Source organism: Corvus moneduloides, chromosome 3 (genome assembly GCF_009650955.1).
Source record: "Corvus moneduloides isolate bCorMon1 chromosome 3, bCorMon1.pri, whole genome shotgun sequence".
NCBI lineage: Eukaryota > Metazoa > Chordata > Aves > Passeriformes > Corvidae > Corvus > Corvus moneduloides.
Window position 1 is genome coordinate 15,179,949 of NC_045478.1, and position 22,046 is coordinate 15,201,994.

Consider the following 22,046-nt stretch of genomic DNA (forward strand, 5'->3'; position numbering starts at 1 on the left):
TGCATTATGTATCAGTTTTGGCTCCTGTCCCTCCCAACTTCCCTTACTGAATTGCAGAGTTATTCGGATGTTGGGTTGGTTTTTTTTCCCCAAGAAGACTATTGACAAAGGCCACATACTGCCTAGTCTGACTTGCACACAAGCAATCAGCCTACAGCTAAACAGGGTACTGGCAGGTGGGGACAGAACAGTGCCAGTCATTTACTCTATTTCCTCTTAAACTTTTTTCCAATACAATTAACTAAATTGTGCAATTACACATTCATTGGCCAGGAAGTTTCTCTCTTCCCCTTTTTAGCCTCCTTTTCAGTTGTGTTTCCCTGCTTCACAGGATGCTCTAAACGAAACATTACATTCAAGTTACACAATAAAGATTTGGGAGGGATAGAATGAATGAGGAAGGTCATGGGAAGGGAGGTATCTGCTAAAACAAGATTTGCTAAGCAGCTACACAGGACCTAGTGTCAACTGCCTTTTATTAAAGGAGACTGTAATTTATATTAGCTAAGCTACCACATGGAGGGACATAAGAGAGCAGTAGTTAAAATAGCTCAAAAACTTTCCAAGGACTGAATGAAGCCTGAATTAATTCAAAATCCAAATTATAGTGATATAAGCTGTTATGGCAGAGCCTAGGTGCTTCACATAGCCTTAATCCTCTTTGCATATTGAGGCTATTTTATGCTGTGTAAAACCACACTCCAGCTGCAGAATATGCAGCTGCATTTAAATTAAGTTTATCACAAACTAGTGCTCCTGGGCAGATCATTTATTCATTTAGAAAAATCTACACACTCTCATCTTCATTAGGGGAAAACCACCTTGGAAGTGAAGCAAAAACCAGATGCACCAGTGTCTTTTTAACCTCGAGAGGTCTGGAAAAGCAATGTTAAGTGCAAAACTTCCAGCACACATCAATCATGGCTTCAGAGGCTGTAAAATATCAGCCTCAGGTGACAAAGATTTTTCTGAGCTGAGGAGTCTTCCCTGCTCTGCCAGGACAGGCTGCCACTTCCTCACAGGCAGCCCGCCTGCAGCTTACCTTGGCACAGGCTGTCCCGACACAACCACAGCATGTGCAGATGGGTTCAGCCAGCAGCAGGGCTGTCTGGAACACAGCTGGCTCTCCCTCAGGAGCCACAGGGACACGTGGGTGACAGTGCTGGAAGTGCCCTTGTCTTTGTACTTGGTGGGAGCCATGACCTGAGAGAAACCAAGCACCTGGAGAAGTCTGATGGTGACCACCCTGACGTCTTTGTGACCTGTCGCTGTTGCTACTCCAGTTAGGGATTTTTCCCTCTTCTTTCACCCACTTCTGACTAACAATTAAGAAATGGGTTTAAATGGAGGCTGATATCACGAGCAGCTGCCTGGCATCTCCATGGCTTGATGTGGGCAGCAGGGTAAGGACAGGAGACAAGTAATGACAAACGGGCACCCTGCAAGCCCCACGGCACACCAGCCACAGACACAGAACCTGGCACAGGGTTGTCACAGTCACAGACAGAGATGGCAGTGGTGGCCAGCCTTGAGTAGCTCAGCCTGTGGCACCGCTCTGACCCAGCACCTGCACATCTTCCTCAGGCCCGGCTGCATTTGAACACCAGGCACAACACAGGGAGTGCACTCGTGTGGAAAGCAGCGGGCACAGCATTAAACCCCTCGTGGAACTCACACGCCACTGACAGTTCATCTTTCTGTCAAGGCTACTCCACCTCAAGACACACTTCTCACAAGCCCCTGAAGAGCCATTAATATTCAATAGTCAGCCTGGACTTTTGCATGCATACAGCTCAAGAATATCAAAACTTCCACCAAAATGTTTTTGCAATGCTTTCCTGGAACTGAGCAAGCAATGCAGAGCATTTTTGTTAGAAACATGTCTCCCTATCAAGCATAAAAAGCCATCAAATCCATTAGTGATTCATACAAGACCTCAGCACCAGCAACGGGCATCAAGCATCTGAAAACAAAGCTCGGCACCAAGGTGCAGCTAATTCAAAATGTCCCAACACTAATTGGATTAACCAATGCCTGGCCATGAAGCCCCTGGTGCCCAGAAGGTGATGGCTCAGCCAAATGCTGAGGAAGATCATCCTTGAATGTGTCCTGCAACAAATCAGAGCTCTGGAAATAGCCAGCAAGTGCACCTTCATTTCCAAACTGTGGCTTCTGAATAAAAGCAAGCACTCAGTAAATTCAGCTGTTTCTGGTGCTATCAGTTCGGAACAGCTTGCCTCACTTAAGGGACAGGGCTTCTGGAAAGCTACAGCACACACCATGTGCACAGCCTGCCAACAGCCCCCAGCAGGGGCCAGGAAAGACAGAGTCAAACACCAGGAGATCTGAGAGAAGAGAGATCACAGTTGGCGTGGCTGAGCAGATCAGATCCGGCAAACCCTGTGTATACCAAGACGTTTTGTCAGAAGAGAGACAGAGAGATCCCCTCCTGTGACAGGCTCAGCAATTGCATCCGTCCTCCACTCTGGACAGTCCAGCAGTACTTCATCAGGTGTCAGCAATGGAATTTTCCCCTGCAAAGATTCCTCTCTTCTTTGTGACTCGTAGGGACACATTGCTGGAGCCACAGATTATTCCCCCTGAAACTGCAAGCTGCTTAGGAGGGCTGTTCCACCTGAACAGGATGAGATGGACTCTTTGCTCCCCTGCAAGTCCCATCGGGTTCAGGAAGCTTCCCATGAGGACAAACATGGGACACAGAGCTTTAGGGCCAGATTTAGGAATGAATGCCATTTTAAGAAGCATGACATGAGCAGAACAGAAAGTTGTGGCTGCAGTCTACAGAGCTGAATCTCATTTACTTTCAGACCATTACCACAGCTCAAATTACCCTCAGCTGGAATGAAATCTAATTTCCATTAAAAAAAATTATCTTTTGATGCATCTTCTGACAACCCTAGAAGAAACCCTGACTGGTCCTGGCAGAGCTGCTGCTCCTGGGACGAGCCTGGCATGGAGGAATGTAGCACCTCAGGTTCACACTGTGCTCCCCAGAAGGGACAGGCACGTGCAGTGACCAAACTCTTGACACCCAGAGCAGGGGCTTCAGCCATCACTGGGAGTGCAGCACCCTCAGTGAACCATCCCCAGCCCATGAGCAGGGGAACCACCTGACATGAAAAGGTCTCCCACAATGTATTTCAGTCGGTTTGCTTCTCATCAAACCTAAGCCAAGGGAAATAATTTGCCATGGGATTTGGGGGAATCAAGCTTCTTACACCGGGGGTGGTCTTGGTCTGCATCCTCCACCTGGGTGCAACCATACATGGTTCATTGCACAAAGCCACTAGACAGGATGGACACAAGCACATGCTCATTCCCATTTAAATGGTTCTGACTTTCAGAAACACATGTGATTCCACAACTGTCAAATATCTGTGCTTCCAGCCCACGTTTTATTTGGCAAAGTGCCTCCTTTAATAAACTCTTACACACAGGAACACCCATTTTGTGGAAAGCCTGCCAGAATCCCTCTGAAGCAAAGCTGACATCCATGAGCTTCAAGAGCAACAAAACTCAGCCCAGCAAAAATCATGGAGATCAACCATGATATGCTGACCCCGCTTTCTTACCTCCCCCTGTCCTCTGTACAGTGATTCCAGCTCTGTCAGTACAAGAGCTTTAGGAGGATGGACACCAGGGAGGGGAGATCAGAGAGGTGACACAAGACACAGGGGTATTGACTGTTGAAAAAGAATCTTGAATTGGAAACTAAAAGGAAGAGCAGAAACCCCAACTTGTTCCAGGACGGTGCTTTGATCACTCTGCAGAGGACGACAAAAGGCAGCTGCCTGTGATACCCACCGGCCAGGCAGCTCCTGCCAGGCCCCTGCTCCCAAGCCTAGGTTTCAAGCTGGTGCCTTCCCTTCAACTCTGGCGAGGGAAATACAGGATTTTTCAAGCTTCTTCTAACATATTGAACAGATGTTGCTTCTAGGCCCTTTCCTAAGCCCTGCAAAGTATGCTTGCTTTTATTTCTTGAACACACATTTCATAATTGAAGTTGGTGTTAATGGTTATGCATCCACAACATCTTCCCATGTAACTCCCACTCTCCCCTCACACACAAGCATCTTTCATCCAGCAGCCCTGAACTGCTCTACAAAGAAAAGTCTGCTTCTCCCCAGATAAGTTTTAAGAAAGAGAAAGTGATTGTGTTTGGAGAAACAAAATTTACCTGCTAAAAAAACCCCTCTTTATTTAAGAGAAATAGGAAAGGATGCCCTGCAAATGCTAACTGGCTTTGACAGCGGCTATCTGCATTGTGACCTAACCAGCGAGCTCTCTCCCCTCACACAGTGGGCGAGCTGCCAAGAACCGAGCATCCTGCGCACAATACCCTTTTGAAAGAAAAAAAGAAACCTGAAAAAAATTCCTGCTAACCTCCGAGCAAGGAAAAGCTGCTTTCTGCACAGACAGGCCAGGCTGTGTGGAGCAGAGGTGAATGAGAAGCGCGGCGCGGAAGGCTGGCGAGGCCGGCTTGCAGCACGCCCACACGCTGGCTCCCAGCCCCCTGAAGGCATTTCTTTTCCTCCCTCCTCCCACCGCCGCCCCCGACTATTCTAAAACGACTTTGCATGAGCCACGCGTCAACTTCTAAGCACAGGCACCATGCATTTCCTTGTTCCATGCCCAAGCTATACCATCCATCACGTTTGTATTTTCAAGAGATTACAAGAATCTGGTGTTTGCATACAAGGGACACACAAGGGAGACACAAGTGTACATGCTCCCACTCCCAGACAATTCGTGTGGAATGCTTCTTGCACTTCCATTGCTGGGAAGTACGTCCCCCGGTGCTGGTATGCTGCATGGTTGGGGAATCAGAAACAAACCCCTTTGCCACTCTGAGCAGTCCACCGGTTAATTCATTATGATAAACCCATTGTCCAAAACAAAAACATTATCTAATTGCTAAACCAGCTGCCCAAGTTTAGCTGTTGCTCTTGGCAAACATACCAGGATCTCAGTACGCCTGTTTTTCAGCAAGTATCTCTGTAGATGGAAGCCATGCCTTCCACCCTTAAAGTCTCTGAGTGCCCCTGTCACCAAATCCAGTGTTTTTCAACCCAAGTGGATATTTAAAGGGATACCATCAGCTCAAACACCTCTCTGAATACACTAAGATTACAGCAACTGAAATACTAGCAAGCATTCTTTCCCCCCCACCAGCTGTTAAATGTGCAATTAATGCAGCTGCACTCTTCCCCATCAGAGAGTCTGATTTCCTTTAAAAACAGAGGGCAGAATAAGAAAAAAAGGTTAAAACATATTTGAAGGAGTCACCAAAAAAACTATCAGAAGGTCTCAAAGGCTGATGCCTGAACTGTTTGTAACTACAGCTATGTCTAAGTTTTCTTGCTGCTTAAGTAGATTGTGCCGCTTGAGACAAGCGGCTCAATCACTGGGAAATACGTTGCATGCAAGGGAAGAAAAAGGCTGGCCAGGTTGTAACTGGCATCTTTTGAACAGAATGCTGCTTGGCATGGGTTTCCAAGTATCTCAACTGCCATGGATCACCAGGGAAAATTCTTTAAACTACTTGCTGCTTTCTTTGATTTGAAAAAGATACACACCTACAGGACAAGAAACACTGAAACAACCCAAATACCACTGCCATTTCTTTCACACTAGTTACTCACAGGTGTCTATAAACCTACTGTGCAAATGATAAGCAGCATTTCTTAATAATAATAAAGGCATCTTTCATGCAGTGCAATCCAGAAGAACTGCAATATTTCTTAGATTACAAGACTGATCTGCCTTGCCCACCCCTACCCCCGCCCCCCCCCCCCCCCCCCCCCCCCCCAGTTCCTGCCTTCTAATTCCAGCACAATCAGAGCAGGAGAATGCATAATTCATCCTGCGGTCGACCCTGTAGGTCTCACAGTCATTAAGCAACATAACACCAAACTTCCATTAAGGTCATATTTCCAGGAGATTCAGCTGAAGATTCTCTCCTATCCACTGAAAGACTCTGAGATGTAAAGTAAGGAGCTCCTCATGTAGTATTTGCCCCCACTGTTCAAGGATTCACAATTACTTTGCTAGCAGAGCATGACAACAGGCAGAGGATATTTATCTGGGTAAGCCGAGAAATGCAGAAATCAATGGGTTAATTAGCAGGTTAGCAAAACAAAACCGACTTGTGGAAGCTTTTATACAGCAAAAGACTGATGAAATGAAGATAACTGCATTTATTATACTCTCCAGCTGGTAGAGGATTATTGGAACAATGGAAATTTCAGGCACTGATTCAAAACAATTTCTGTTCATTAAAGCTAAACTTCAACAGTTTTGCAAGAGCAAATCTTTTCACTATCCATGGGTAGGTTCCCACACAATACAGTAACACAGTTAACACAAGATAAGATAAACCTCTTGCCAAAAGAAATTTAACTTCAGCCCAAGTTAAGCTCAATGAAGATGTAGATGTTGGACACAAACAATTTTCTAATACAGATAGTGAACAAAGAAACTGATCCCACATATAGACATTACAGAAAGCATCCTAGGAACATGAGGGAAAATACACCTAAAAAAAAAAAACCTCTGTAGTTCTTCCATAAACTGGAAAAGACATAGCATTTTTTCCTGAATCTGACCTAAAAGTCATGCTTGAAGGAAATTCCAGCAGTTCTTTGGAAATGTGTGAGATCGTCTTCCCATGAGTATCTGTGCATCTTACACATGAAAACTGTACAACATCACTGATGACAGCTTCACATCACTAAAAGGAAGTAAAAAACCCAATTATATAGAATTTTAATTCACACTGCCCCTTGGTCTACCAGCATTCTTTTCTCACCCATGTCAAAGTAATCAATACTCAAAAGAGTGCTGCCTTGCTTCTAAAAAAAAATAAAATCACATTGCATGAGTATTTTTAATTGCAACATTTCTAAACCCAGATCACATGCTTTTTTTTTTTTTGTTTTTGTGGAGTGATAATCCAAGTTTAATGTTGCTTAGGCTACAAATTAATCTCTATCCCCAGCTCCCAACAACTGGCCCATGTCACTGCCATGCCCATGAGCTAGGGTGGTAGAATGGGGGCACCACAGTGCCAGCTGCAACACACTGTGAGCGAAGCATCGCCTGCACCGACAGAGCGACAGCCTCATCTGAGAACTAGAAAGGTTTGTCTACACAAGTTCCTGTCGGTGCAAGCAGCCAGCTGCAAGAGCAAACCCCACTCCAGCACCATTGCAATTCCCTGAACAGATGAAGCTATGCCAACAAAAGCACTTTTTTTGCCAGCAGAGCTGACTCCTCAGCAGAGCTCCTGACAGTGTTGCAACAGCCACTCTAGAGTGGCACCCTTTTTTTCCCCTCACAGTTTCCTACACTTTCACCTCAACACAGAGAAAGGCAAGAAACAAAGAAATGCAGAGAATAGGTGTCAGGACAAGGTGATGCGTGTCCTGCTGGCTGGCCAGCACCTCCTCATCTAACCTAAGGAAAATGTGAGGAGATTATCTGCCTTCTTCTCTGAGCCCCTCCACACTACATGAAATCACGCACACTCAGCTCTAAGATCCTTTTGCCTGAATCAGAGGGTTCCCAATGCAAGCACCTGAGAAGAGTTGAGGGGTCAGGAGTGAGGCAGATACTTGGCCCTGGAACAAGCAATGCTCCTCCTGGCTCTGCTCCCTGGCCAAAAGTACCCAACAATGCTGGTGGACCCCGTGCAACATCGCATATCATACCAGTGATATCAGTGGCTGCTGAAATAGTCCCCCAGTCTTTGCTCAAATTTCATCGCAGGCAAGAAGAGCTTTTGAACTGAAACTACGACAAATAGCACCCATTAGGAAAAACGGGAAATATTTTGGGGAGGGAGTGATCGTTTCCTCCTTTCTTCCTCCCACAGAGAAAATTTGATCTTCCTACCAGATTTTCATTTGTGAATGGGATTACAGGACAATGCTCAGCTACAGTGCTTGCCTACAAGTATTCCTGTGAAAAAGCTCAGGATTTTGTCACATAGGTATAAATCACCCAGCCATGAGCAGGAGACACAGACCTACTGAGCACCCAGCTGTTTTTCTCAGCGAACCTTTCGTTCCCGATGATGCACTAGATGACCTTTTCCCAAACCGAGCAGGAACTTATTTACATAGAAACTTACTTGTAAACACACTTGCCTTGTTTTATTTCTTATTTCTTGTAATTCTCCCTACTTCGGCAGCTAGTGTGTGCTGGAGCCATGTGCTCCAGCAGGTCCCCCAACAGCCTGATGAAAATCACGGCTGGCAGACGCCTTTGCTGCCACAACCTCACAGGAATAGGGTGTCCCCCCTTGCTCGGCTTTCAGGGAGCTAGGGTGACCTTGGCCGCAGCCATCCGTCCTCCAGCACAGCCCCAGACATCTCCCAGGCGAGGAGACAGCCAAAAAAGCCAACTCACCAGAGGCAAACGCCATTAAAGGCCGTTTGGGAAGGTTGGCAATAGGAAGTCCGGGTCTGTAGGAGTTGACTCAAAGCGCCCTGCAACATTCATGCGGCGGGAACTTCTCCGGGTAAACCATTAACCACCATAAAGCAGAGCTGCGAAACGCCCCTCACCACCGGGGAGGCTCACGCACACCCGAACACACGCGGGCTGCACGGGAATGTGCACACACAGAGGTACAGATAGCCACACACGTACAGACATACAAGGACGCAGATACGCACACACGGCTTGGGGTTTTCTGAGGGCAGGGGAAACACTGGCAATTCCCTCTGCTCGGGGCGAGGCGAGCGCCGACACCGCAGCCCCGCGGCGGTAGAGGGGGGGATCCGCTCGCATCCCGCGGACGCGAAGAGGGCACCCTGATCCGCTCCGCATCCCCTGGCGGCAAAGGGAGCAGCCGCCTCGGCTCCGCGCCCCGCGGGGATGTAAGAGATGCGCGGAGCACTCCACGCCCGCAATCCAGACAGGATATTTTGAGCCCTCTCTCCCCAAAAATACCCCGCCAAAACCCAGAAATCTGCCCCCTCCCTCCAGCTTCGCTCTCCGACAGCCCCCGCGGCAGGAGAGAGAGCGCGGACCTCCCGCAGCCCCACCGAAGTTTCCGCGCCGCTCCGCGGGCGGCGGCGGAGGAGCTCCAGCTTCTTACCCGGCTGGTGGAGCGGGGTCCCGGGGCGGCCTGGAAGCGGCGGCGGCGGCTGCGCGGGGGCGCGGCGGCTTCCTGGGAGCTACAACTCCGCGGCGGCGCCCGGGCGAGCCGCGCGCCTGCGGAGCGGCGGCGAGCGGGGAGGAAAAGAGGAAATGAGCGGGAGGCGCATTGGAGGGAGGGAGGGGGAGGAAGGAGCCGTCGCCGAGGGACCAGGGAGAGCGAGGGACAGAGCGCAACTTCCCCGGCGGGGCAGCGGGCGCGCCGGGGGGCGGAGCGCACCGTACCGCCGCTCCGCGGCCGCCCCGCGGCGTGCGCAGCGCCGAGCCCCGCGCGGGGGCCGCCCGCCGCCGCCGCTCCCGCCGCGCCGGACACTTGGTATCGCCCTGCCCGGCCCCGCCAGGGCCGCCGCGGGCAGGAAGTGCGGGGCCGGGGGGGCAGCGCGGAGAAGCAGCTCCGCGGGGCTGCGCGCCCGCGAGGGGCTGCGCTTCCCCCGCTGGCACTCACTGCCGGTCCCACCGGCACCGCGGGCGCGTGCATGGGCAGCGGGGCGGGAAAAGTTCTGATTTTTGATGCTGGGGGATTTTTCCTTTTTTTTTTTTTTTTGTTTGTGTGTTTGTGTATGTGGTTTTTACCTCCAAAACAACTAAGGGAACGCCGGGCAGGGACCTCTCCTGCGGCCTCAGCTCGCCCCAGGCCCTGCACGCATCCGCTGGCGCGGCTGAAAGTGCCCCGCGCTGGGTGCGCGGGGACGGAGGGAGGACGGCGGCAGCAGTGGCCGCTGGAAGCGAGAGCAGACGCCTCCCAGCACATGGACCCCCACGCTTCCCTCTGAAGAGGGCAATGGGACAAGCCCCCTACCACCCGCAGTGCCCTCGTCCCGTGTCGGCAGTGGCCCCCAGCAGGGCGGAGAGCGGCACAGGTGAACTTGGTGCCGTCGGCTGAGTCTGTGGACGGGCGCCCACCCTTCGCTCACTGTTCTGTGCAAGATATGAACTTGCAGAGCCTCTCCGCGTACCCCATCACAAAATGGAGGGGATTTACGGATTGATGCTAGTCTGCTTCCTGAAGGAGATGATTGGAAGCGTTGCTCAGAAATATGGCATGTAGCACAAAGAAGTGAATCTTCCTGTTAGGATATTCTTCCCCACCCCTACCCCCAGCTCCTGCCCAGCACATTTTCAAGTCAAAAATATATGGAGAATTTAATGTAGTTGTCACTGTGCCTTATCGGTAGCTTTCATTCTGCGTCCCCTTATAGGAGACTCCATGAGCACATTCAGTGCTGTCGTGAGATAAGAACTGAATAGAGCTGAAATCAAGGCCACACCAGGAAAAATATACTAAAAGATTTAAGCGACAAACCTTGGGGGGGGGGGGGGGGGGGGGAAACAAACAGAAACATTTCACCACCAACAAAGCAGCAGTTTTTCAAAGCTTATCTGCATTAAGTCCAACAGATTTGCATAGGGACAGGGAAAAAAAGAAAACAACAGCAACCCACAAAAAAAACCAAAAAAACCAACCAAGCAAAAAAAACCAAAAACAAAACAACAAAAAAAACCCCCACAAACCAAAACCGGAGAAACCAAACCTTTCCCATGTACTCCAAAGCTGTAATACCTTGAAACTGGATACATTGATGCAAAGAGAAGAAAATGTTACTGAGTTTAAAATGTTACTTAACAATAACCACTTTCTCCAAGGCCCTTCAAAAATAGTTGAACCATTTTGTCAGCTTAAAAAGAAATTAATAAAAATATCAGCCCAAGGAAAAGAACAAACTTGGAAAATAAACAACCTGAACAGTTTAAACTAGAAGCAACTCAACCAGGAACATATAATGGACAACATATAATGGAAAACTCTATGCAACCACCATCGCTGCCAACTTCACCTGCCTGAAGCCGGGTTCTCCTGGCAGGAGATATGTGAGTAATCCCCTTGATTTCCCAGCTAATCCTTCCCTGTGTAAGCATTGCCGACGTAAGCGCGGCCGGACGCAAGGATGGGGCTGTGGCTCCCGCCGTGCCTCTCCGGCTGCTCTGCCAGGGAGGGCGGTGGCACAGGTGACGGCACCACTCCGCCCAGGAATAGGTGGCAACAGAGCAAGTACCTACTTTAGGCCTCCTCCAAGATTTACAGCCCTCGGGGCTCAGGTTTGGCGAGAGAAAACAGTTTATGGCACTCAACCCCACTTTCATTTTTAACGTGGCTGTCACCTGGTAGCCCCAAGAGCAGCAGGTTTTCCTCTGAGTGGCACTGCCCTGTGTCCTGTGGTGGACAGGCTTTGAGATGAGACCTGCAGCCGTTTCTGAGGCTGCAGTGGCTCGTCTCCAGGATGCCCAGGTTCCAGTGAGGATTGGCAGCTGTGAGTACTGTGTTCTGTTTGGGGTGATCCTCAGATGGGTCTCTTTGTGCTGCTCTGCGCCCTGCTCAGCACGGCTCTGAACGTGTCTGTCCGGAACTGCCTGTGTTGGGAGGCTCAGAGACATTCTGTGGTCGGTGGGTACTTACTTGAGCAGTGCCCGTGGCTGCTGCTCTCTTTGAGCCCTCTAGTACTCTGTGTATTATCGCACAAGAAACTACATAAACACAGAAAATAATTCTGTGTTCAACAGTTATTGGGGAACACACAACAAGATCCAAATGAGGTGTTGCTGTCATTTATGCCCGACTTCTTTCTTCAAGAAATGCACCTTTCCAGCATACAAGATGGTTCAATTCAGATAGATGGCCAACCAGAGAAATACCACCAAGATGTCAGATGATTTAGAGTCCTAATGCTTACTAATGAGCAATTCCTAAGTTACAGAAATCCCTGGGGAAATGAAGAAAAATGGATGTAGAAAGCTGACAACTGCTCACAAACAATCTGAGATGAAAAGAGGCTGCAGATTCACTCCTGCAATGCGTTTGTGAGGGCTGCTGCTCCCCTCCCAGATGGGTAATGGAGCCGGTGAAGGGTCTAGAAAATATATCTTATGAGAAGCAGCTGAGGGAGCTGGAGGTGTTCAGCCTGGAGAAAAGGAGGATCACAGGGCACAGGGGACCTTATCACTTCCTGCAACTACCTGAAAGGAGGTTGTAGCCAGGTGGAGGTCGATCTCCAGGATAACAAGTGGTAGGGTAAGAGGAAATGGCCTCAAGCTGTGCTAGGGAAGGTTTAGATTGGATATTAGGAAAAAATTCTTCACACAAAGCATTGTCAAGCACTGGAATGGGCTGCCCTGGGTGGAGTGTTGGAGTCACCATCCCTGGAGATATTTAAAAGATGTGTAGATGTAGCACTTAGGGACATGGTTTAGTGGTGGACTTGGCACTGGTTAGGTTAATTGTTGTACTTCATGATCTTAGAGGTATTTTCTAACATAAATGATCCTCTGATTCTATGAAGGTGTTTGCAAAATTGGTCCCACTGGGTATATCTGGCTTATTGGAAGTTCTCCTTTTGATGGTGTATGTTTGTTAAGCCTGTCTGTAATAATCCTATGATGACCTAGCACAGACCTTCACAAACCTAAATCCACAACCACTCTGGCATCTCACCTTTTGTTTGATTTTCCTTTCTGCTTTTCATTCTGGTTCTGTAGTCAGGAGTACAAAACAAAGAGGAATTAAATTAGATTCATCTGCATCATTCCAACTATGCTGAATTTGAAGATAATGTGTGAAGTTCCTTTTGCTGTCTGGGGTTTAATCATCAAGAGATTAGATGGAAACGAAGGTATTTGAGGTGTGTGGCTTTTTAAATTTCTTCCGTAATAATGTGAGCTTCATAAGGCTATTGCTAATCTTGAATTACTATCTGGCTTCCTGTGGTTTGCCGTGATTAACTGGAGGAAGAGAATAAAGTGGTATTTACCTTTTTTGAGCAGTTTATCGACTTGACCTGGCCAGCCCAGCACCAAAAAACAAAGGAAGAAAATTCTGGCAAGGATTAAGTATTCAGGCCACTCTTTCCCCACTGGTTTTCTGATATCTGTCTAGATTGTTGTGATGGAAAGTGCTGGTGGGGTCCTTGAAGGTGACCAATTGCTCCAGACGAGTCCAGGCCAGGTGTCTGGCAAGGAGATTGCTGTGGGTCAGGCTGGCTCTGATCTGACTCTCCCAGAAGAGCCAGGACTTGCCTCCTCTGCAAGCAGTGACAGCAAAAGCACACCTTCTGGCTTTGAGCTGGGCCATGGTCATCCTGGTCATCCCCACACTGTCATCCTGGAGGCACATGGCCCTTCCCCAGGGAAGCTGGTGGCCAGCAATTTTGCCTGAGAAGGAGCTCCTGCCTGGCCAGGCCATTTGCAGAACAGCCCTGCAGGAGAGGGTGGAGGAGCACCCCTGAGACCCCCTCCATCGCTGAGGTTCCTCACAATGTACATTTGATGAAGAGGAAAGCAATGTTTCAAAAAACAATGTAATTTTTTTTTTTAAATCCTCTTTTAATCTTGTTTTTGGAAATCCCTCAATGAGGGATCACTTTAGGGAAATTCAAATGAGAACAGTAATGGAGACATGAGCCAGTATTATTTGCCTGTGATAAAACCAAGCTGGTTGGCAGGTGCTTGGGGAAATAAGAGGGAAAATTATGTATCAGAACTATATTCTTTGTTAAATTTTGAATTCCAGTGATAAACCTCTGGATGCTCATCTATAAATCCTCCTATTTTTGCTACCAGATGCTGGGGCTTGAACCTTTGACTGCATTGGTTTAACCCCTCTTTGCGCTCCTTTACATTTCCAAGTCAGACTAACCAGGCAAACAGAACTCGGGAAATTCCAGCTGCATCCATGGTTCTTATGGGCAAGCAGCATCACCTGAACAGACAGACCTAGTATTTAATGTACTACCAAACCAAATATGCCAAGGGGTTTTGCCAGTCATCTGGATCACAGAAACTGGAAGTGAAAAAGAGCAGGTAGACTTTTACAATGCATTTTCCTGCCAAAGCAAGATTGCTCCCTGCAGTATTTTCTAGTGTACTTCCCTGGCCTGTTTTAGATGACCTTGTAAGATGGGGAGAGGCAGGAGGAGGGAATCTGCTAGCTACCTCCAAAGGCTCTTTGTCTACTTTGAATAATGTAACATAGAGCAAGGGAAAATGAGTGTTCAGAGAATGTAGCTACAACACAATATTTAATGTAATTTTTGCATGTTTTTCATCTCCAACCTACTTGCTATGCCTGCCACTGTGCCAGTAACATCAGATAGATGAAAAAAGAAAGTAACAAAAATAGTGTAAATAGTCCACCTTTTCATGATTGCTCTTCTTTCTCTTAGCAGGAGATTGTCTTGGGTGTTTTCTTCCCCTGTGAGGAAAAATAAAGGGTAAGAGCTGCAATGATTGGCAGCAAGCCTGAGAACAGCAGATGTGAGCCTATACAGCTGGACAAATACAAAAATGTACTTTCTACCTACATTTGTATTAAAGTTGCCCCAGGGATACCCCAGTGCCTACAGGGGGGCCTTAATATTTGAACAGCCAAAGCCATCAGGCACATTTACATATATGAGAACACTTGGTATCCTTTTCAAAGTCAAAAGGAGCAACAATTAAAGCAACATAAAGGAAAATTGGCTGCGTGGTTTTTCTCTCCCATAATAGAAAGACTGAGGGTGGAGATATTAAAAAAAAATTAAGACAGAGGTGAAGAATTTATGAATTAAACTGACACGTTTTCATTTCATTTACTGTTGTCTACCCATTTATTACATGGAAACCTAAAAAGGACCTGATTTTGCTTCCCAGGCTGCAGTTGCTATGTCAGATGCTAAAGTTAGGTGTTTTAGACAAGATTTTTATATTAAAGTTTCTTACGCAAAAAGAGAAAGACTTTGCTAAATAAGGAAAATTTAAAAGCCTCATTTCTCTCTATGGTGCTTTGCTATAGTTTTTCACTCTGGGGTTTGCTACGACATTTGCTGAGATTCATCATCAAACAATATTTGGGGCCAGGGGCATTTTTAGCTGTATCTATTAGCAAAAAAATGGAATTTCTTACACTCTATAGCCTGCTCATGATTATTTCCAGTTGCATCTACCAATAACCCTCTTGTTCCACAGGATCTCTGCACAAGGATATCCACCATCAGGGCAGAGCAGCAGGGCCTTGGGTGTCTGCCTGTGATCCCGTGGCATTCCCACCTGGGCTTGGCATTCCCATCCAGGTTATTTCCTCATGCTGGCAGCAGCAGCAATTTCAAAACACAAAATGATATGTCTAATTTGTCTGAGCAGAAAATAACAGAGAGCCCTTGAAACGGATGAGTTCCCACAGAGAGGAGTAGCCATTGAAGAACTCGTTTCTGTGAGATATAACAGAGTGAACTCTGGTTTTGTGGTTCAACATGGCAAATTTATGCTGAGAACAGGGGAAAAGAGTAAGAAGACTCAAGTGTTTCAGTGCAGCAGAAAATATCAATGCTGTTACTTGTTTCTATTCTGAAACATGACAGGAGAATGCAAAAGTCAGAAAATCAGTATGAAAAAAATACTGGTGTGCCTAAATGAAAATCAGTTTTTGCCTTGCAAAGCTTTTGTAATGCCAAGTGTTTTTGTTCAATAAGGGCAATGAAAAATAATATTCTAAGCCTGGTATACCCCCACAGCAACTTTCGGTTTTGCTGAGACCACTTTTTTTCATACGGCTGAACAAAAGAGAAAGATAAAGAAATCTGACAGTGCTTCCTGGGATGTTGGAGCCAACAAGATGATACTGTAGTGCTCTTGCAGCCTGCATGCTCTGGGATGCCTTCCAGAGCCCTGCAAAAGCCAGGGTACTCCACACACTGGCATCAGGATGCTGCTTCCCCAGCAGCCTGGGGTTCAGGGACTTTGCACCGTGTATGCGCTTCTCATCCAGGGCTCAAACCTTACTGCTGGGACACCCACATCCCCATACCGCTCTCATCTGCATGAAACCACCCTGAAATACTTTTTATTGAAATTAATTTCCATCCTTAAAGTGGACTTATAGAAATATGGGGACACTTTTCAGCAGGGACTGTTGCAGTAGGAGTTGGGGTAATGGTTTTAAACTAAGAGAGGGCATGTTCAGACTAGATACCAGGAAAACATGTTTTACAGCAAGGATGGTAAAACACTGGAATATCCACCAGAGAGCTGGTGGATGCCCCATCCCAATAAACTTTCAAGGGCAGGTTGAATGGGGCTCTGAGCAACCTGAGCTAGTTGAAGATGTCCCTGCTTATTGCAGGGGATTTGATTAGATGACTTTTAAAGGTCCCTTCCAAACCAAATCAATCTGTGGTTCTTTGAAAACAGAGTGCCTCATAAAGCAGCATTTCCCATAGGATTGAGGTCTTCTGCTCAGTACCTGAAGGCACAGCCATGTGTCTCATTCAGTGCAATTTGGAGGAAGTCAGTTTAATTTTGGCACTGGCAGTGGAGCACTCTTGTATTGCTCCTGTTGGTAATTAAGAGAAAGCAAATCACAGGGGAGGACACTAAAAGTATTAATTAACAACATTTTCAATGAGAAAAAAGTTAGTAATTTTGGAAAGGCTGCTTTATGCCTGAAGAAAATACTTAAATAGTGTAATCACTCTGTTGGACATTTGACAAATGCACACTAATAAGTAAATGGGGATATTGATTATGCATTTAGATAATCACCAGATCCTCCATGCTCTTGCAGGCATGTCCCAATTCTCTTGCCTCAAGCTTTGACTTCAAGTAGTGAAAAACACACCTAATTCCAAGCACGCAGACAACCACGTTCACTCACTGGCCTGAAAAATCCATGTGTGTTTCTCATAAACTGGAGCACCCAACATGCGATCCCACAAAGCCACAGGGGCCAGTTTGTGGCAGGCACACAGGGGAGCAGATCCCCTGACTGTGGCTGCTCACCCAGTGGGATAGCACGGCCAAGTGTAGAGGACTCCTGCTGGAATGGCAGGAGTCCTCCCCAGGGCAGGCTGCTTTCCAGCCTTGCCAAGCATCCTGCGCTACCTTTGCCACAGCACTACCAAAACACACACTTTTTTTATAAAACCAACAGAGAGAGGGGCAGCAACTTTGCAGCTAAAAAGGCTCACAGTTTCCATGGATGTTTGATCACCTTTTATCACAACACAAACCATGAGGCAATTTGCTTCAAGCAGAGGACATATTCTCTTCTCCAAGCAGACAATAATCCAATAAAAGAGCCCACTAGCAGGATCCTGGACAATGTGTGACACTGTGTTATTATCAGCATCCCATTGGTGTTCTGGCAAGGTATGGCCACACTCAGCTGATCCTCCTGACAGCGTTTAAAGGCACAGCTTATCTGAGCCACAGCAACTCATCTGCACTCAGATTGCCATGCAAATACCACCAGATTTTTTATATTATCATGATACCAGGTGTCCTGTTTTATATCAAGTTATATCCAGGCAACTTAGAGAAATTCAGTTACTCCATGCTGGTGGTATCTGAGCAAAATTTATTCTGACAGAGGTTTTAGGTACATGCCTTTATGCTGACAGAGACTGAGAAAGAGTAAAGAGCACTCAATGATTTTCTAAACCAGATGTATTCCTAAAAATGCTGGACTGGGTTACTTCCATGTAAGAGTTTCAGCACTGATTAATTAAAGTACAGTTTGGCTTCAACCCTGCAAACAGCATGTTTCTGCCCTTCCACACCTGGACTCCCAAGAATGAAAAAACGGCTGCTTTTCTTTGAGATCCTGTCAGGACCAACCAGCCTTTAATGGCACTTAAATTTAATTTTTGGTAACAAAAAGATAGGTAAACAAATTACACTGGCAGGGACAGAAAGCAAAAGTAGGGACTCTGGAGTTTTTGGGGTCTTTCCAGTGTCTTCCTTTCCTGGCTTCTGCTAATTGTTTTTCTTTCACACTGACAATGCATTTTTCCATTGGAAAAAAGGCTGCTTCTTTTGAGTCATCACTGCAGGAAATCCCCTGTTCTAGTAGGGTTCCCTCTGCCAGGCATTGGTGGCCACTGGCAGCCACCCCTTCCTCAGGGCAGGTCCTATCTCGCAGTGGTGGCATTGAAATAAAAACACAGACATCCTATTAATAGCGAAACTGTAGACAATTCCAGATGTGGAATTTGGTTTCTGAAATTACAGATCCAACCAAGCCAGTCCTGAACCAGTAAAATTCAGTTGTGTTTCTTCTGACTCATAACTGTTTTTTCAGAGAGGTCTTTAGCAAAATTTCTTCAGCAATTCCTCTGTTGTTGCCTGACTCATACTGAAACACCAAAATCATTATTAAAGTGAAATCGTAGCAAAGGGGGAGTGAATATGTGGCGTTTATCAGTTCAAAATGCTTTAAAAACCATATTTTGCTATGAAGCGTGCTTTGTCCAATAATTAAATACTGTCTTATTTACAAAAGCAAACAAAAATCTGTCATATACGGCACAGAGGAAGTTTAGCACTTAGGGAAAAAAAATTAAATTTAAGGTTAATTTATTCTTCAATAAACCTTCATTTATCCTTCTGGCACATGTGTAATATTTGTGTTCAGCATCCCACCTGCTTTCAGTCTGAAGCCCCATCCATGACAGCAGGAAAGAGGATGCTCAGTGTGAAGTATGAGCTGTTCAGATGTCCCAGGATGAGCAGCAGTACAAAGTACACAACTGTGAGCAGTGACTCCTGATCATGGGAGCAGAAATACATGCAGGGGTGGGGGCAGAGGTGTCCTCACAGTCCCCCTGACAGTGCAAAGGGATGAGAGAGGAGTCAGGCTAGTTGGCAAGTCACTGAAGCCTCCACTCCTGAGGAAAAACTCCAAACCTGCTGTGGTTTGCTTCCGTCAAAGGGTGATCTGCTGCAGGAGGATTTGTGGTATCGTGTGGGTGTCAGTCCACCACCCTCACTGTGGGTTTGCAGCGTGGAGGCAACAACCCTTTGCCTGATGGAACACTGTGCCTGGGAATGGCCTGGCCCCCAGCTACAGTGGGAGCCCCACTAACCCACCCTGGCCTTAGCAGTTCCATAAAGCTCAGAGGCCTGTGAAAGTGGACCTCAAAGGTGGCTTTTGGTGGGAAAAAGCGTTGCAACAGTGATTTGTTTGCTTTTTGAATTAAAACTCAAACTGTTGCTGCAAATGAATGGACTAAAAACATCCCCCCACGTCTGGGAGCTCATATTTACCTTCTTACCAGCTCTGCAGATACTTAATTTGAATGTTGCTTCATCTCCTGTCTCCCTCATGTATCATCACTAATTAAAGTACACACTCTGCACTTACCCAAAGGAGGATGTGGGAGGCAGAAGAGGCTCAATCTCATTTGCTGCTGCTGCTGTATTGCCTCTACCAGGGTCCTACTCAGAGCCTGGCAGCTGCAGCACAGACCTTTCCCTTCACTGCTCTGTGTGATGGAAATCCCCAGTGCATGAGTGGCCTTTCCAGGGGAAAGGCTTCAGTGAAAGAAGGGGCTGTAACTCCCTGGGAAGGTGGGGTGAGCCTGGTGAGGGCAGGAGCAACACCTCAATGTGGATATCTTCCCCCCCACCACCTATTTTGGAGATTGCTCAGGCCCAGCTGAGCAAGCCAGAAGAGCTGTGCCCATAGCAGCCCCATAGATCTGTGATTTGGCACCTCCACGCCCTCCAAATATTCCTACTAACTTCCAGCTCAAGTGAAATTCAAACAAAGCCTTATGCTTTATTTGGATACATCTTCCCCAGGCTGCATCACAGGGACACCCCCCTCGCATGTCCCCAAGAGCCCAGCCATCCCAAATGTACATCCGCTCGCTTCCAGCAGAAAATGAGATTGCTGACTTCTCCCCAGCTTCAGGTTCCAGACTGGGAGTCTGTGTCCTCCAGTCTCCACTGCACCCCAGCTGCACCTCACCCCCATCCCAGCCAAAATGTGGAGGTATTTTTGGCAGTGCTCAGCTCTGCAGCCACACTGGTCCTCATGCTCGCAGCAGCCCCACTGGCCCCACAGTGCTACAGGTGGCATCAACCTGTAACAGGAAAAGAGAGTCTTTAAAGCCTACAAAAGCCAGGGAGGGGATACAGACACTTTTAGGCTCAGAGATTATCTATGCCTCAAAAGATTCAAGAAGATGGTGTCAGAGGAGGATACGCTGAACTCAGCGTGTTTAACATTTGGACAAAGACTTTCCCTTGTCCCCATCTGAAGTTCTAGTGCCTGCTCTGCTCTACATGAGTGAAATGCATCTGTGTCCATAAAAGCTATGGAAAAGCACTGCTGAGAACCTCTACAGCTCTGAATAATTAATTCACAGAACTATAAAAAGCTACAAGGGAATGAAATTTAGAAAAATCTAGTTTTAGGATAATTATAGTTCGAACCAGAAGAGCACTTGGACCCAAGACAGACGCATTAGTAGGACAACTGAGCATAGTGGATCAAATTCAGACTCGGCAGAACTGCATTGTCTTGTAGACAGCTCCTCCCGGGGTGGATTCAGCCCAGGGAGAGAAAGCAGCCCCTACAAATAACTTGATAAAGTGATTGGAAATCTAAAATAACCCTCTTAGTAGAGAAGGCATAAAAGAAAGGAGTACAATTGTTTCAGGTTAGCATTCATGCCCCAGGTGTAAATAGGGAGTGATATTTTCTGAAATATTTTGGTTTATGCTAGTTTAACCTGTTTCCCTTCTATCTTGCTTTCACTGCCATGTCTACTGTGTTACCACTGGTTCATAAAATCCCAGTTTGTTTGCAGACCATATCACATTTAGGCTTTTTTTCAAAGCCCCAGATGCTGGAATTCATGTGTTGCTTGCAGACACAGACCTTCAATTTCCTAACCAGTCATATTTCTAGTCATATTTCATGGCAAGTTTGAAAACATTAACCCTGAGCCCTGAGTCACCAGCAAGCAAACACAGTTTTCTTTCATTTTCCTAAGTTTAAAGCCAGTCATTACTGTGCCCAGTTAGATGTTGAATCCTTGGGACTGTCCATTTAACTCACCCCTCTCAGGCAGGGACATGTGGGATTTTTATAGTTTATGTGCTAAGACATGCAGTCAGGCTGTGTACTGGGCATGTTTTAATTGAGTGCTGGAGGAGCCAGTGTTGAGCGACTGGTTTATGGAAGACATCATGCAATCCCAGTGCCCTCAGCATCTCAGAGGGCTCCACAAGACTCTGCACAAGATCCCCCAGACCAACTCTGCCTTTGTTGTTTTCTGGTAAAAGAGCATACCCACAGAGAGGCAGGAGTTTATTGCTTTTTCTTAGTAACAGCAGTGGATCACCTGAGAATTCAGTTTTATGCAAGACAGAAGTGGCAGGCTACTGACAACAAGGAGGTTATCACTACTTCAGAGGAGCTATTTTAATGTCCAGTGTCCTGTTTGGCACAGGACCAGGCACTTCCAGTCATACTTCCTGACTGAAGACATATGTGAATTGACAGAGGGGTCTGTCCTGTGTCAGCTCCTGTTTCCACTAGCTCCCTGTTATGGCATTATTCATTAGCAGTATGAAATTATTTGGCACAGCCATAGCTCACTATCAAACAAGGGCTTTTTTCATAGTGGTGAACTATGGTTTTCTAGAGGCTTCATTTATTAAGAGCATTGGCATCTTCCAAAGCAAAAGGCTCTCCTATGTGCCATTGCTATTGAGTGTGCATCAGAGGGGTATGTATTATTAAGCAGATACCCTCTCCTTCATTTGCAAGTGCAGGAGCTGTTTGACACAACATGAAGCAACTGGAGAGAGGAAGCAAGCATCATTGTATCAGTCAAAAATGCATCCAGCTCTGCTGTGGGGTTCCTGCTTCAAGGGGAACAAAATCCATTTCTCTGAAACTCAGCTCTTTAGAGCTCTAAAGTGGGTAGCAGGTAAAGCATCACGTATTTCCCTTGTGTCCAAAAACGTTAGGGTCAATTAAAGAGAAGAGCATCTGCTAAGGGTTCAGATGATGGAGAAATGGAGAGTATGTCTATCAGCTCATG

The 22,046-nt window shown here is 46.9% G+C and overlaps 1 protein-coding gene and 1 long non-coding RNA gene across 3 annotated transcripts in view; one reads left to right on the top strand and one right to left on the bottom strand.

The window, feature by feature from the left end:
• HPCAL1 (hippocalcin like 1) overlaps positions 1 to 9,374 on the bottom strand; it is a 64,047-nt gene extending 54,673 nt beyond the window's left edge. The window contains exon 1 of the mRNA XM_032104288.1: positions 9,125 to 9,374. The gene's annotated coding sequence lies outside the window, so the exon portion shown is untranslated. The remainder of the gene's footprint in view (positions 1 to 9,124) is intronic.
• A 117-nt stretch (positions 9,375 to 9,491) lies between these two features.
• On the top strand, positions 9,492 to 19,976 carry LOC116441887. Of its 2 annotated transcripts, XR_004239265.1 has the most exons (4): positions 9,492 to 11,052; positions 12,715 to 12,857; positions 14,400 to 14,444; positions 15,181 to 19,976. It is a non-coding gene; the product is annotated as an uncharacterized LOC116441887 (long non-coding RNA). The 2 variants fall into 2 exon arrangements; XR_004239264.1 differs by lacking the exon at positions 9,492 to 11,052 and having other exon boundaries at positions 12,377 to 12,857.
• The last annotated feature ends 2,070 nt before the right edge of the window (positions 19,977 to 22,046 follow it).